Here is a 17119-nt window from a genome sequence, read left to right as displayed (position 1 = left end):
TTTAAAATCATTTTTGCAGTCCCAAACTCTTCCCCTGACAGTAGGCAACCTACTAAAATACCAAGGACTTCAAAAAGAGAAAATCCTATTACTCAAAAGGATCAGTGCTCATCTTATTGGAATTACCAGAAACTCTGTGATACCGTTTTATCTTAAATATATAACATGAAAAAGCAAATAAACTGAAGAATATCACTTACTGATGACTATCTTTCAGCATCATCTCTCTCTAGTCAGGGAGCAAATGTTGCATAATGGGCAGTATTTTATTTCAATATTTGATAAGATTAACAAATTAAACACAAGTGGCATTAAAAATAGGAGAGTATCCAAGGGATTTGGAAGCCTTAAAAATATTGGAAATCTTCATGTCAGTGGTGGCAGGTGTACTAAATTCTATTCTAATGCGTGTGTAAGGACACAGTCTTAATTTTTTAATTGGAATAAGTTTAATTACAGAGAAGCACTGATATTTTCCCTAAGAAAGTGGTTAGCAAAATGAATGAGGATAATTCACAGTATTTTCAGAAAAAGAAATATATGCCAACCCCCAAAGGACCAAATATGTCATAAAACTCGTAAAATCACAAGACATTCATACTATTGCCAGAGCATTCAGGAATGAGACAGAGGGTGGTTACATCAAGGGAGTGAAGCTGGAACAGAAGAAGCTTTGGGAATTTTTTCCCTATTGAATAATTACAATTCTATTATAATTTCTGTATACACAGAAGTGATCATATGTGTACAGAGTAATATTTTGAGTGTTATTTCAATGTTATTTTAGGTTTCTATACTGCCAAACATTGATTGCAGGACACAAGATTTGTGTGTCTACACAAAAGTGTTTTCATGTAGTTGAGGAGAGAGCCTGAAATATTTGTTAGGTTTCCCTGGTGGCTCAGAGGTTAAAGCGTCTGCCTGCAATGCAGGAGATCTGGGTTCAATCCCTGGGTTGGGAAGATCCCCTGGAGAAGGAAATGGCAACCCACTCCAGTATTCTTGCCTGGAGAATCTCATGGACAGAGGAGCCTGGTGGGCTACAGTCCACGGGGTCGCAGAGTCGGACACAACAGAGTTACTTTACTTTCACAGTAATTTTGGTACATGTCCTACAGATTTTTAAAAAATCTAATTATTATACTCAGAGTGTACAACACAGTGATAAACTAGTACTTTTCTTGATAGAACAAGCTTATTTTTACTGTAGTAAATATGTAACACATTTGGTAATATACATATTTCAATGCTATTCTCTCAAATCATCCCACCCTTGCCTTCCCCCACTGAGTCCAAAAGTCTGTTCTTTACATCTGTGTCTCCTTTGCTGCCCTGCATGTGGAACCGTCAGTACTGTCTTTCTAAATTCCATATATATGCATTAATACACAGTATTTGTCTTTCTCTTTCTGACATATTTCACTCTGTATAATATGCTCCAAGTTCATCCACCTCATAAATTTGCCACTTCAGTGATTTTAAAGTGTACAAATCAATTGAATTAAACTCATTCACAAAATAGTACAACAATCGCCAATAGCTTGGAGAAGGAAACGGCAACCCATTCCAGGATTCTTGCCTGGAAAATCCCGTGGACAGAGGAGCCTGGTGGGCTACAGTCCATGGAGTTGCAAAGAGTCAGACACAAGTGAGCGTAGAACATGTATACTTTCACTTCACACCTTTTATAAATTAATTGTAATTGGAGAATAGTGATTTTACAATACTGCATTAATTTATTGGTCTACAGCAAAGTGAATCAGTCATACATACACAAGTACTGACTCTTTTTTATTTTTTTTAATTTTTATTTTTACTTTATTTTACTTTACAATACTGTATTGGTAGATTTCCTTCCCATTCAGGTCACCAGGGAGCACTGAGTAGAGTTCCCTGTTCTATATGGTAGATTCTAGGTAGTAATTTTTTTAATACATAGTGCAGTATATATATCAGTCCAATTTCCCAATTTATCTCACTCTCCATTCCTCCCTTGGTAACCAAAAATTTGTTCTCCACATCGGTGACTCTGTTTTTGCTTTGCATATAAATTCATCTCTACCATTTTTTTCTAGATTCCACATATAAGTGATACTGTGTGATACTCATTTTTCTCATTCAGACTTACTTCACTCTGACAATCTCTAGCACCATCCGTCTCTGCAAATAGTACTAATCTGTTCCTTCTTTTGGCTAAGTAATATTCCATTGTATATACGCACCACATTAAATTTTTTTTTAAATTGAAGGAAAATAGCTTTGCAATGTTATATTGGTTTCTACCATACAACAACACGAATCTGCCATGCATGCCTAGTCGCTCAGTCATGTCCAACTCTTTGGGACCCCATGGACTGTAGCCTGCCAGGCTCCTCTGTCTATGCAATTCTCCAGGCAAGAATACTGGAGTGGGTAGCCATTCTCTTCTCCAGTGGATCTTCCCAACCCAGGGATTGAACCAGGGTCTCCTGTATTGCAGGCAGATTATTTACCGTCTGAACCACCAGGGAAGCCATCAGTGCAGTTCAGTTCAGTCGCTCAGTCGTGTCCGACTCTTGCGACCCCATGAATCGCAGCACGCCAGGCCTCCCTGTCCATCAAGGAAGCCATAAGCATACATTTATCCCCTCCCTCTTGAGTCTTCCTCCCATCCTCCTCCATCCCGCCCTTCTAGGTTGTCACAGAGCAATGGGCTGTGTGAATATTCTAGGAAAAGAAAGTATAGTCTGCCATTTTCAGATGGAATGTCCTATAAATAACAATTATTAAATAAGTCTATACATTCTAATGTACCACTTAATGATTATGTTTTCTTTTTAATTTTCTATCTGGATGAGCTCCTTGTGTTATAAAGCAACTTCCCACCAGCTATTTTACAAGTGGTAATGTATATGTTTCAATGCTACTCTCTCAATCCATCCCACTCTCTCCTCCCTCTGCTGTGTCCAGAAGTCTGTTCTCTTATAGTTGTATTTCTATTCTTGCCCTGCAAATAGGTTCAACAGTACCATTTTCCTACATTCCATACATACGTATAAATAAACAAAATTTTTTCTTTCTGACTCACTTCACTCTGTGTAACAGCCTCTGGGTTCATCAACCTCAGTTTAACTGACTCAAAGTCGTTCCTTTTGATGAGAGTAATGTTCCATTGCATATATGTACCACAACTTCTTTATCTATTCATCTGTTGATGAGTATCAAGGCTGTTTCTATGTCTTGAGTATTGCAAACAGTGTTGCAAGGAATATCCAGCTGCAAGCATCATTTTGAACGATGGTTTTCTCCAGTTACGTGCCTAGGAGGGGGATTGACTGGTCATGTGATAGCTCAATTTTTAGTTTTCTCAAGTACAGATCTTTTGCCTTCTTAGGTAGTTTTATTCCTAGGCATTTTATTCTTTTTCATATGATGATAAATGAGATTGTTTCCTTAATCTCTCTTTCTGAATTTTCATTGTTAGGGTATAGGAATGCAAGAGATATCTGAGTATTAAATTTGTATCCTGTGACTTTACTAAACTCATTGATGAGCTCAAGTAGGTTTCTGGTAGCATCTTTAGAATTTTCTATGTATAGAAATATGTCATCTGTGAACAGTGATAGTTTTTTCTTCTTTTCCAATCTGGGTTATTTTTATTACTTCTTCTCTGATTGCCATGAGTAGAACTTCCAAAACTATATTGAATAATAATGGTGAGAGTGGACTTTCTTGTCTTATTCTCATAGAATGAGACTGGATGTGTTTATCCATTTGCAGTTTTTTGGATCAACTTTAGCAGGGTAGATGTTAGCTCTTCGCTAAATGTTTGATAGAATTGACTTGTTGAGCCCTCTGATCTTGGTCTTTGTTTGTTGCAAGAATTTTGATCACAGTTTCAACTTCAGTACTTGTGATTAGTCTGTTCATATTTTCTATTTCTTCCTGCTTCAGTCTTGGAAGGCTGTACTTTTCTAAGAATTTGTCCATTTCTTCCAGGTTGTCCATTTTATTGGCATATGGTTGCCTGCAGTAATCACTTATACTCCTTTGTATTTCTGTTATAACATCTCCTTTTTCATTTCTAATTCTATAGTTTTGAGTTCTCATCTGTTTTTCTTGATGAATCTGGCAAAGGTTTGTCATTTTTATTACCTCAAAGAAACTGATTTTAGTTTCATTGATCTTTGTTATTTTTTATCACTATTTTATTGATTTCTGCTCTGATCATTAGGATTTTTTTTTCTTTCTAGTACTTTTGGGTTTTGTTTGCTCTTCATTCACTAGTCATTTTAGGTGCCAGTTTATATATGTTACATCTCTATTGAGCCTCTCTCCCAGAAAACAACCTATCCCTCTAGCTCAATACACAGAACGAGTTGAGATCCCTCTGCTATACAGAAGCTTCCCACAAGTTACCTATTTTATACTTAGTAATGTATATATGTCAATGCTACTCTCTCAGTTTGTCCCACCCTCTCCTTTCCCTCATATCCACAAATCCATTCTCTATGTCTGCATTTGTATTTCTGCCTGTAAATAGATTCATCAGTGTATTTTAGAAATTAATTATGCATGTGTTAATATATGGTATTTGTTTTTTTCTTTCTGACTTACTGGACTCTGTATGACAAACTCTAGGTTCATCCACATCACTGCAAGTGACTACATTTCTTCCTTTTAAGAGCTGAGCAATATTTCATTATATATGTATATATATATGGATAAAGAAGATGCATTATATACATACACATATGTATATATACACATATACATGTATGTATATACATATATGCATGTATATGTACACATATGCATATATGCATGTACATGTACACACATGTATATACACATATGTATACATATATACACACATGCACATATATGTACATACATGTATACATGTATATGTATACATGTATATATGTATATATATGTATATATACACACATGTATACATAAGTATATATGTATATATATGTATACATATATATATGTATATATAAAATGCATCTTCTTTATCCATTCAACTATTGATGAACATCTAGGTTGCTTGCCTGTAATGGTTATTGCAAATAGTGCTGCACTGAATATTGAGGCACATGTAGCTTTTGACTTTCTCAGGTAAAATGCCCAGAGAAGTGGGATTGCTGGAGTCATGTCTGACTCTTTGCAACCCCATGGACTGTAGCCCACCAGGCTCTTCCGTCCATGGAATTCTCCAGGTAAGAATACTGGAGTGGGTTGCCATTTCCTTCTCCAGGGGGTCTCCCTGACCCAGGAATCGAACCCACGTCTCCCGCATTGCAGGCAGACGCTTTAACCTTTGAGCCACCAGGGAAGTGCTGTTTTTTATTTATTGTTTATTTATATTTTGATGATGGCCGTTTTGATTAGTGTGAGGCGATACCTCATAGTACTTTTCATTAGCATGATTCTAATAATAAGCAGTGTTGAGCTTCTTCTCTTGTGTTTGTTGGCTATCTATATGTCTTCTGTGGAGAAATATTTGTTTAGGTCTTCCAACCAAATTTTGATTGGATTGTTTGTTTCTCTGGTATTGAGCTTCATGAATTGCTTGCATATTTTGGAGACTAACCCTTTGTTGGTTGTTTCATTTTCTATTATTTTCTCCCATTATAAGGGTTGCATTTATATCTTGTTTATAGTTTCCTTTGCTTTGCAAAAGCATTTAAGTTTAATTAGGTCCCACTTGTTTATTTTTGTTTTTATTTCCATTACTCTAGGAGGTGGGTCAAAGAGGATCTTGCTCGATTTATGTCAAAAAGTGTACTGCCTATGTTTTCCTCTAGTAGTTTTAAAGTTTTTGGCCTTACATTTAAGTCTTTAATTAATTTTCTATTTATTTTTGTGTGTGGTATTAGGAAGCATTCTAGTTTCATTCTTTTACATGTAGCTGTCCAGTTTTCCCAGCACCACTTATTGAAGAGGCTGTGTTTTCTCCATTGTATTTTCTTTCCTCCTTTGCCGAAGATAACGTGCCCATAGGTGCATGGGTTTACCTCCGGGCTTTCTATCTTGTTCAGTTGACCCATATTCCAGTTTTGTGCTAGTACTGTACTGTCTTGATGGTCTGAAGAAGGTTGATTCCTCCAGCTCCAGTTTTCTTTCTCAAGTTTGCTTTGGCTATTCAAAGTCATTTGTGTTTCCATACAAGTTGTAATTTTTTTTACTCTTATTCTGTGAACAATGTCATTTATAATTTGAAAAAGATTACATTGAACCTGTAGATCGCTTTGGGTAGTATAGTCACTTTATAAGACTGATTCTTCCAATCCAAGAACATGGCATATTTCTGCATCTGTTTGTGTCATCTTTGATTTCTTTCAACAGGTTCTGATAGTTTTATACATGCAGGTCTTTTGTCACATTAGGTAAGTTCATTCTTAAACATTTTATTCTTTTGTTACAATGGTGAATGAAATTATTTCCTTAATCTCTTTTTCTGACTTTTTGTTGTTAGGATATAGGGATATATTAATTTTGTATCCAGTGACTACCAAATTCATTGCTTAGCTCTAGTAATTTTCTAGTGGCAGCTTTACAGTTTTCTGGAGAAGGTGATGGCACCCCACTCCAGTACTCTTGTCTGGAAAATCCCATGGACAGAGGAGCCTGGTGGGCTGCAGTCCATGGGATAGCTAAGAGTCAGACACGACTGAGCAACTTTATTTTCACTTTTCACTTTCATGCATTGGAGAAGGAAATGGCAACCCACTCTAGCGTTCTTGCCTGCAGAATCCCAGGGACGGGGGAGCCTGGTGGGCTGCTGTCTATGGGGTCGCACAGAGTCAGACACGACTGAAGCGACTTAGTAGTAGCAGAACATATAGTATCGGTCCTCTGCAAACAGTAAGAGTTATACTTTTTCTTTTTCAATCTGGATTTCTTTTATTTCCTTTTCTTTGCGATTGATGTGGCTAGGACTTCCAAAACTATGTTGAATAATAGTGATGAGAGTGGCACCCTTGTCTTGTTTCTGATGTTAAAGGAAATGCTTTCAGTTTTCCACCATTGAGAATGTTTGCTGTGGGTTTGCTGTATATGCCCTTTATTATATTGAGGTATGTTCCTTCTATGCCCATTTTCAGGAGCGTTCTTATCATAAATGGGTGTTGAATTTTGTGAAAAGCTTTTTATGCCTCTAAAGATTATCATATGGTTTTTATTTTTCACCATCTTTAAATGGTATATACACTGGAGAATCCTTGCATCCCTGGGATTAAACCCCCATTTGATCATGATGTATGATCCTTTTAAGGTGTTGGATTCTGTTTGCTAGTATTTTGTCAAATATTTAAAAAAAAATTTTTAATTGGAGGAAAATTACAATGGTTTGTTGATTTCTGTCATACAAAAATGCAAATCAGCTATAATTATACATATGTCACTTCTCTCTTACACTTCCTACCATCCTCTTGTTGAGAAATTTTGCATCTATGTTTGTTCATCGGTAATATTGGCCTGTGATTTGTGTGTGTGTGTGTGTGTGTGTGTGTGTGTGTGTGTGTGATATTTTGTCAGGTTTAATATTAGGATGATGGTGGGCTCATAGAATGAGTTTGGGTGTGTTCCTCCCTGTGCAATTTTTTGGAATAGCTTGAGAAGGATAGTTGTTAGCTCTTTAGCTGTTTGATAGAATACACCTGTCAAGCCATCTGGTCCTTAACTTTTGACTTTTGGAAGATTTTTAATCACAGTTTTGATCAGCTTGTGGTTCGGTTCAGTTCAGTCTCTCAGTCTTGTCCGATGCTTTGTGACCCCATGAACTGCAGCACGCCAGGCCTCCCTGTCCATCACCAACTCCTGGAGTCCACCCAAATCCATGTCCATTGAGTTGGTGATGCCATCCAACCATCTCATCCTCTGTCGTCCCCTTCTCCTCCTGCCCTCAATCTTTCCAAGCTTCAGGGTCTTTTCCAATGAGTCAGCTCTTCACATCAGGTGGCCAAATATTGTCGTTTCAGCATCAACATCAGCCCTTCCAAAGAAATCCCAGGACTGATCTCCTTTAGGATGGACTGGTTGGATCTCCTTGCAGTCCAAGGGACTCTCAAGAGCCTTCTCCAACACCACAGTTCAAAAGCATCAATTCTTCACCACTCAGCTTTCTTTGTAGTCCAACTTTCACATCCATACATGACCACTGGACAAACCATAGCCTTAGCCAGATGGACCTTTGTTGGCAAAGTAATGTCTCTACTTTTGAATATGCTGTCTAGGTTGGTTGTAACTTTCCTTCCAAGGAGTAAGCGTCTCTTAATTTCCTGGCTGCAATCACCATCTGCAATGATTTTGGAGCCTAGAATAATAAAGTCAGCCACTGTTTCCCCATCTATTTGCCATGAAGTGATGGGACCAGATGCCATGATCTTCGTTTGCTGAATGTTGAACTTTAAGCCACCTTTTTCACTCTCCTCTTTCACTTTCACCAAGGGGCTTTTGAGTTCCTCTTCACTTTCTGCCATAAGGATGGTGTCATCTGCATATCTGAGGTTATTGATATTTCTCCCAGCAATCTTTATTCCAGCTTGTGCTTCCTCCAGCCCAGCATTTCTCATGATGTACTCTGCATATAAGTTAAATAAGCAGGGTGACAATATACAGCCTTGACATTCTCCTTTTCCTATTTGGAACCAGTCTGTTGTTCCATGTCCAGTTCTAACTGTTGCTTTCTGACCTGCATACAGGTTTCTCAAGAGGCAGGTCAGGTGGTCTGGTATTCCCATCTCTTTCAGAATTTTCCACAGTTTCTTGTGATCCACACAGTCAAAGGCTTTGGCATAGTCAATAAAGCAGAAATAGATGTTTTTTAGTCTGTTTATATTTTCTGTTTCTTCCTGGTTCAATCTTGAAAGGTTGTGCTTTTCTAAAAGTTTTTCCATTTCTTCAAGGTTGTCAAATTTATTGGCATTTAGTTGCTCATAGTAGTGTCTTTTGATCCTTTGTAGTTCTGTGTTGCCTGTTGCAACTTCTCCATTTTTGTTTCTTATTTTATTGATTTGAGTCTTCCTTTTCTTCCCTCAATGACTCTGGCTAATGGTTTGTCAATTTTGTTTATATTCTTAAAGAACCAGCTTTACGTTTATTGATCTTTGTTCTTGTTTTCTTAGTATTTTTTGTTTATTAATATTTCTTATCTGATTTTATGATTAGTTTCTTTCTACTAACTTTGGGGTTTTTGTTTTCTTTTTCCACTTGCTTTAGGTGTAAGTTTAGATTGTTTATTTGATAGTTTTTTCATTTCTTAAGGTAGGCTTTTATTCCTTTAAACTTCCCTCATAGAAATTTTCCTGCATCCCGTGGGTTGTGAATCATCATGTTTTTACTGTCACTTGTTAGTAGGTTTTTTTTTTTTTAATTCTTCCCTTTGATTTCTTCAGGGACCTCTTAATTTTTAGAAATGTATTGTTTTGTTTAGCCTCCATGTGTTTGTGTTTTTTACACTTTTTTCCCCTATAATTGATACATAATCTCATAGTGTTGTGGCTCAGAAAAGATGCTTGATACAGTTTCAATTTTCTTACATTTACTGAGAGTTGATTTGTGACCCAAGATGTGATCTATCCTGGAGAATGTTCCATGTGCACTTGAGAAAAATGTGTATTTTGCTGTTTATGGATGTAATGTCCTGAAGATATCAATTAAGCCCGTCTGATCTAATATGTCATTTAAGGCTTGTGTTTCCCATACTAATTTTCTGCCTGGATGATCTGTTCATTGGTCTATGTGGGGTGTTAAAGACCCCTATTATTATTGTGCTACTGTTTCCATATTTATGGTTGTTACCATTTTACAAACGTATTGAGGTGCACCTCTGAAAGTGAAAGTGAAGTTGCTCAGTCATGTCTGACTCTTTGCGACCCCGTGGACTGTAGCCCACCAGGCTCCTCCATACCTGGGATTCTCCAGGCAAGAATACTGGAGTGGGTTGCCATTTCCTTCTCCAGGGGATCTTCCCAACCCAGGGATCGAACCCAGGTCTCCCACATTGCAGGTAGAAGCTTAAACCTCTGAGCCACCAGGGAAGCCCATATATATTTATAACTGTAATTTCTTCTTGGATTGATCCCTTTTAAATTATGCAGTGTCCTTCTTTATCTCTTAAACAGTTTTTATTAAAAATTTTTTTTAATATGAGTATTGTTATTCCAGCTTTCTTTTGATTTCCATTTGCATGGAATATCTTTTTATATCCCCTCATTTTCAGTCGATATGTGTCTTTAGGTCTTAAGTGGGTCTCTTGTAAGCAGCAGGTATATGGTTCTTATTTCTGTGTCCATACATCCAGTCTGTGTGTTTTGATAGGGGCATTTACCTCATTTACATTTGAGGTCATTATCAATATGTATGTTCTTATTGCCATTTTCTTAATTATTCTGGGCTTGATTTTGTATGTCTTTTTCATTTCTTGTGTTTCTTGCCTACGGAAGTTTTTTTTTTTTAGCATTTGTTGTAATGATGGTTTGGTGGTGCTGAATTCTCTTAGCTTTTGCTTGTCTGTAAAGTTTTTGATTTCTCCATCAAATCTGAGTGATATCCTTGCTGGGTAGAGTCATTTTAGTTGTAGGTTTTTCTCTTTTATCACTTTTAATATATCCTGACACGTCCTTCTGGCCTACAGAATTTCTGGTTCTTTTATATGTTATATTTTGCTTTTCCATTGCTATTTTTCCTCCTTATATTTAGTTTTTGTTAGTTTGATTAATATGTGTCTTGGTGTCTTTCTCCTAGGATTTTCCTGTTTAGCTCTCTGTGCTTCCTGTGGCTGGGTAGCTATTTCCTGTCAGATGTTAGGGAAAATTTCAACTATCATCTCTCCAAATATTTTCAAAGACTCTTTCTCTTCTTCTTCTGAGACTTTAAAACTCAAAAAAAGAAAGTAGTAGAACAATAAAAAAGAGTAATAAATGTAATAAATTTAGAATGCTAACAGATATCCTAGAAAAAATATTAATTTGTTTGAAACAGGCACTGTAGCATAAAACCAAACTCCAAAAACAAAGAAGAAGAAAAAATGATAATAAAAACAAAAGGGAGTGTAACAGGAACAAAGAATAAAAATAAAATGAACTTAGAAAATCAACAGATATATTAGAAAAAATATTTCTAATATATTAGAATAAACAATCCTATTATTAATGAAACAATCCCTGGAGGGTAAAGCTGTACTCCAATAGAAAAGAGAGAGAAAGAAAAGTATATATATAGGTATGCTGTTGTTTAGTCATTAAGTTGTGTCTAATTCTGTGACCCCTTGGACTGTAGCCTGCCAAGCTCCTCTGTCCGTGGGATTTCCCAGGCAAGCATACTGAAGTGGGTTGCCCTTTCCTTCTCCAGGGGATTTTCTGGACCCAGGATTTGAAGCCATGTCTACTACATTGAAAGTAGCTTTTTGATCACTGAACCACTTGGGAAGCCTCTCTCTCTATATATATATGTATATAATAACATATATGTGTATATACACATACAGTAACATATATATGTGTATATATACACATATATAGTGAAAAAAGAGGGAGCAGTACAATAATGGAGTGAAAAATTAAGTTTAGAAAATTAAAAAAGACTAATAGAAAAAAGTTATATATGAAACAACTACTGGAGGGTAAAACCAAACTCTACTGGCAAAGAGTGAAAAGAAAAGTAAAGAAAAGAAAACAACAGAAAGGCAGAAAATTTGAAAATTTCTTGGCTGTGAAGGGCAGTGCTTAGTTATGGAAGAGCCTAGGATGTGGTGGGATTTAGGGAGAGGTGTAGTTTACCCAGAAGTGAAGTCCTCATTCAGGATCCACAGCTCTGGATAATGTACTGGGTGGGGAAGGGGGGCAAGCTTGGGCTCTTTCCAGCTGAGGGGTCCTCTGGAGTGCCTGCAGCTTTGGGTGCCAAAGATTAAGCCCATGTCACCAGGAGGCTCTCTGGGCCTGAGTGGGTGCGGGAACACCAGGTGGTTCTCTGCTCTTCCACACCACAAGGTACCCTCCCCCCACCGACCTGGCTCCTTTTCCTCTACCTTGCTTCTTGTACCAGTAGCACCTATACAGGCAGAGAGTGCCCTGGGAGGGCACCCTGGAGGACAAAGAGGGGCCCTGGAGGGTAGAGCCCTCAGTGAGGGCTTGGCCCCGAGGGCAGAGGGGAGCCCAGAGGATTGAGGACTACACCCCAGAGGGTGGACAGCTGGGTCTGGAGGGTGGAACGGGGCATCCATAAGATGGAGTGGAACCACAAATGGTGGAGGGCTCAGCCTGGAGGGAGGAAGGGACCTCAGAGGGAGGCGAGCACTCTGGAGGATAGAAGGGGCCCTGGAGGGTGCAGGGATGGGCTCAGAGTGATCCCAGATGGGGGATAGTGTCCTGGAAGTTGGTGGTCTCAGCTTGGGGTCAGAGGGCTCCTCGGGCCTAGTCAATGGGGGAATGGCAGGTGGTTCCCTGATCTTGAAGCCCCCGAGGAAGCCTCCACTAGCCTGGATTTTCCTCTTCCTTCTTCCCCCTCACATCCCCAGGGCCTACCCAAGTGGAGGAAGCCCTGAAGAATGGAGTGTGCTTTGGAGGACTCTGCTGAGAGGGTGGAGATAGCCCTGGAGGACAGAGGACCTCCAGAGCATGGAGGACCAGACTCTGGGCCCCAGAAAGATCCCCAGGGCCAAGTGTAGAGGGAACTCCAGGGACTTCCTTCAATGGATCCTTCAATTCCCAAGGATTCCATCCCCCTCCCAGCTAAGGTGATGTGCTATTCCTGGCTCCTAAACTGCTTCCCTTTCCACCAGCCACCTCTCAGTTGCACCAGTCCCCTCCACTTTGCATTGACCTCTCACCCTCTGCTCCCCACTACCTGGTACCTGATTGCCCAGGGGCTCCTCCCATGCGCTGGGCCATTGGAGGTCTCCCATCAGCATCTGGTGAGTATCTTAGGTATGAGAGACATGGGACTCCATGTCTTCCCTCTCCACAATCTTGGTTCCACCTTCTATTTTGCCTTATTAATAGTCATATATTTGAAACACTGAGAGTCAAACTTATTTTTGACAGTTACACTATTTACCATATTTACTGTATTGACAATTACAATATTTACTATAAACACCTTTTAGGTAAAATATACTGGAAGCAAAGAAAATAATTTCAAAAAATAACTTTTGCTTTATGGATAGTTACTGACCACAGTTATTGTACAAACCAGAGCAGTTAAGCTCAAATTCTACAGCTAAATGTCTGTACTTGACTTCCCTCATCTCAGGGTCTGATCAGGAACACAGCCAGCAGGGAGTGCCAGTCGGAATTTACTCAGCCTCATGGCTAGAATTAGTGTCCTTGAAAATTGAGGATATGTTACTCAAAGGATACAACCATGAAGTTGGAAGATGAATAAGTTCTGGGGACCTAATGCACAGCCTTGTGATTATAATTAACAATATTACATTATGTACCTAAAATTTGCTAAGTGACTAGATCTTAAATGTTCTCATCATGAAAAAAAAAAGAGAAAGAAATGGTAATTATGTAATATAATGTGCTAACTATGTCAACAGTGTTAAGTATGGCGGTACTTATATTCAATACATAAATGTATCAAACCAATACAACTTAGATTTACATGTTAGCTGTAAGTTGTAGCTTGATAAAAAGAAAAAAATCCTAACAAAGCATCTGATATAGTTAAAATACAATGAGAGAGAAATGCTTCATACATGGGGGATTTAACCTATAAACCAGATAACTGTCTTCAGTATGGTGTGTCTATCAATTAGAAATACATAATAAGAAATGATGTTCGACGTTATTATTGAGTATGGTTCAAAGAGCATTTGAATAATAGAGATTTTTATAGTTATTAAGATTACTAAACTATGTATGTTTAACCTTCTACTTTAAACAATCCAAACCATCTGCTTCTCTGCCAACTGACAATCCATCATAACATCAGTTTCTTCAACTTAACCTCTAATCTTACTAGGTTGTAAAAATATTAGAACTTCTAATATTTGCTAATTCTTAGTGCCAGTGCCTGTCAGGTCATTCAAGAAATCTGATTTTAGTAACTGCTAGCTAAAGGACCATAAACAACAACAAAAGGACCTTATGTCAGGGGAAAAGGTGCCATGCAATTTGTTGAAGGCATAGTTTCTGGTCGGTGATAGGGCATTCATGATGAGTATGCTAATGAAAGTTTGAACATTTGCATTCTGGATGGAGAGAATGAGGCCACAGATCTGTACACAGATTGTTAAGCCAAATTACATCATTCATTGTTCAGGAAAATGTTTTCAATTAGGTCTTGAATCTAAAAGAGATATAAACAAGACCTCCTCAAGTTCTTACACTGTTAGCTTTGGCTCTTGTATCCTTCAGTGTTCCTGATTATTTCTGGACAGTAGCACTGGAAGAAAACCACTGAGTTGTAACATAAGTTGTAATTTATAGCTCAACATTCAGAAAACTAAGATCATGGCATCTGGTCCCATCACTTTCATGGCAAATAGATGGGGAAACAGTGGAAACAGTGGCAGACCTTATTTTGGGGAGCTCCAAATTCACTGCAGATGGTGAATACAGCCATGAAATTAAAAGATGCTTACTCTTTGGAAGAAAAGTTATGGCCAAACTGGACAACACATTAAAAAGCAGAGACATAACTTTTCCAGCAAAGGTCCATCTAGTCAAGGTTTTGGTGTTTCTAGTAGTCATGTATGCATGTGAGAGTTGGACTATAAAGAAAGCTGAATGCCGAAGAATTGATGCTTTTGAACTGTGGTGTTGAAGGCTCTTGAGAGTCCCTTGAACAGCAAGGAGATCCAACCAGTCCATCCTAAAGAAAATCAGTCCTGGGTGTTCATTGGAATGACTGATGCTGAAGCTGAAGCTCCAATACTTTGGCCACTTGAACTGAAGAACTGACTCATTTGAAAAGACCCTGATGCTGGGAAAGATTGAAGGCAGGAGGAGAAGGGGATGACAGAGGATGGTTGGATGGCATCACCAACTCAATGGACATGAGTTTGAGTAAACTCTGTGAGTTGGTGATGGACAGGGAGGCCTGGAGTGCTGCAGTTCTTGGGGTCGCAAAGAGTTGGACATGATTGAGTGACTGAACTGAACTGAACTGTAATATAGTTATTTAGGCAAGTTATGTCATAAAGGGAAATTTTACTTCTATGTTTGAAAATATGTTGTGGCAACAAAGGTACGCTTTCCACAAGTTTCAGATGAGGATCAGTTAAGACAGTTATAACTTTCTTGAAATCATCATTATCATCATCATCATCATCATGTCAGGCAATTGTAATGGAGGAAATCTTTCCATCTGTCTCTCTCTACTAAAGCTTAGTGACTGAGGCCCTATAAATTAAACTGACAATAGATTAAGAGGAGGAAAGATATGCAAATTTATTAAATTTTAATTTTATATCTATGGGGGGCATTTTTTTGGAAAGTGAATATCCAAAGGAGAAGTGAGATATGAGAGCTTACATATGTTAACAGGAAAAAGTGAGAGAACAAACATTACTTGCTGCTGCTGCTGCTGCTGCTAAGTCACTTCAGTCGTGTCTGACTCTGTGCGACCCCATAGAGGGCAGCCCATCAGGCTCCTCCATCCCTGGGATTCTCCAGGCAAGAACACTGGAGTGGGTTGCCATTTCCTTCTCCAATGCATGAAAGTGAAAAGTGAAAGTGAAGTCGCTCAGTCATGCCCGACTCTTAGCGACCCCATGGACTGCAGCCTACCAGACTCCTTCGTCCATGGAATTTTCCAGGCAAGAGTACTGGAGTGGGTTGCCATTGCCTTCTCCAAACACTACTTACCAGACAGCAAATGAATTTTAGGTTCTTAGGAGAAAAATGGGGGGTATGATAGATGATGACAATGTCTGTTTGAATGTGATGATGACTTCTTATCTCCTTTCCTTTGATGATTCAATCCTCCCTGTGATAAAACTCCAAGGGAGGGGATTTACTACAAATGAATTATTTCTTTGAAGAAATTCTTTCTTTGTGTTTAAGTAGATAAGGGGAGCTCAAAGAAAGCTTTTTCCTGCATTTATTGATTATAAAATATCTTCATTACACCAAAGTGGCATATTATGATCTCCTATACAATCATTATTTTATCTTTTATCAAAATCGAGATAACTTTTTTCCCATATGATGAAAATAACAAAATTTAAATTTAGTCAAGCAATGACATTAGAAACATTTTAAACCAAGTATCTGCTTTGTTGATCTGTGAACTTTTCCAGTAGTCAATTTTCATCTTATTGGTCTGTCCTTCCACATAAAATAATTGAGTTAGATTTGAGAGTCAGTTTCTTTACCCAGGTCTTGGGTAAGAAACCATTTTGGTTCCAGTATTATCTACAAATAAGCAGAGACTAGCTGTTAACAGATTGGAAAAGGCAATGGCACCCTACTTCAGTACTCTTGCCTGGAAAATCCCATGGATGGAGGAGCCTGGTAGGCTGCAATCCCTGGGGTTGCTAAGAGTCGGACACGACTGAGCGACTTCACTTTCACCTTTCACTTTCATGCATTGGAGAAGGAAATGGTAACCCACTCCAGTGTTCTTGCCTGGAGAATCCCAGGGATGGGGGAGCCTGATGGGCTGCCCTCTATGGGGTCGCACAGAGTCAGACATGACTGAAGTGACTTAGCAGCAGCAGCTGTTAACAGATAAGAATCTTCTTTCATCTCACATGCTTGGTCTAGCTCCAAGCTTTACGGAAGTAACTGATACCAAATCTCCCACACCGATGGCTGATGTAATTTAATGTTACAAATATCACTATTTTCATAGAGGGAAATTTCCAGTTAACATTAGAAATTTTAAACAAACATTATCAGCAATGTAAAGATTTATTTGTAAAAAATGCTAAATGTAGCATTATTATAATAGAAATACTGAAGTAACCAAAAAAAAAAAAAAAAAAAAAGAAAAAGAGAGAGAGAGAGAGAGAGAAAAGACCAAAAAACAATCATTACAAGGTTATATAATGGGGTACTTTGTATCATTAGTAATGATATTATGAAAATATAATAACAGTCATCCTAAAAAGAACTTTAAACAGAAAATTATAAGATACTGATGAAAGAAATCAAAGATGACATAAATAGATGGAGAGATA

This window comes from Capra hircus, chromosome 7, assembly GCF_001704415.2.
Source record: "Capra hircus breed San Clemente chromosome 7, ASM170441v1, whole genome shotgun sequence".
In the NCBI taxonomy this organism is placed as follows: Eukaryota; Metazoa; Chordata; class Mammalia; order Artiodactyla; family Bovidae; genus Capra; species Capra hircus.
The sequence above is the reverse complement of the archived record's forward strand: the minus strand, read 5'-3'. Positions refer to the sequence as shown.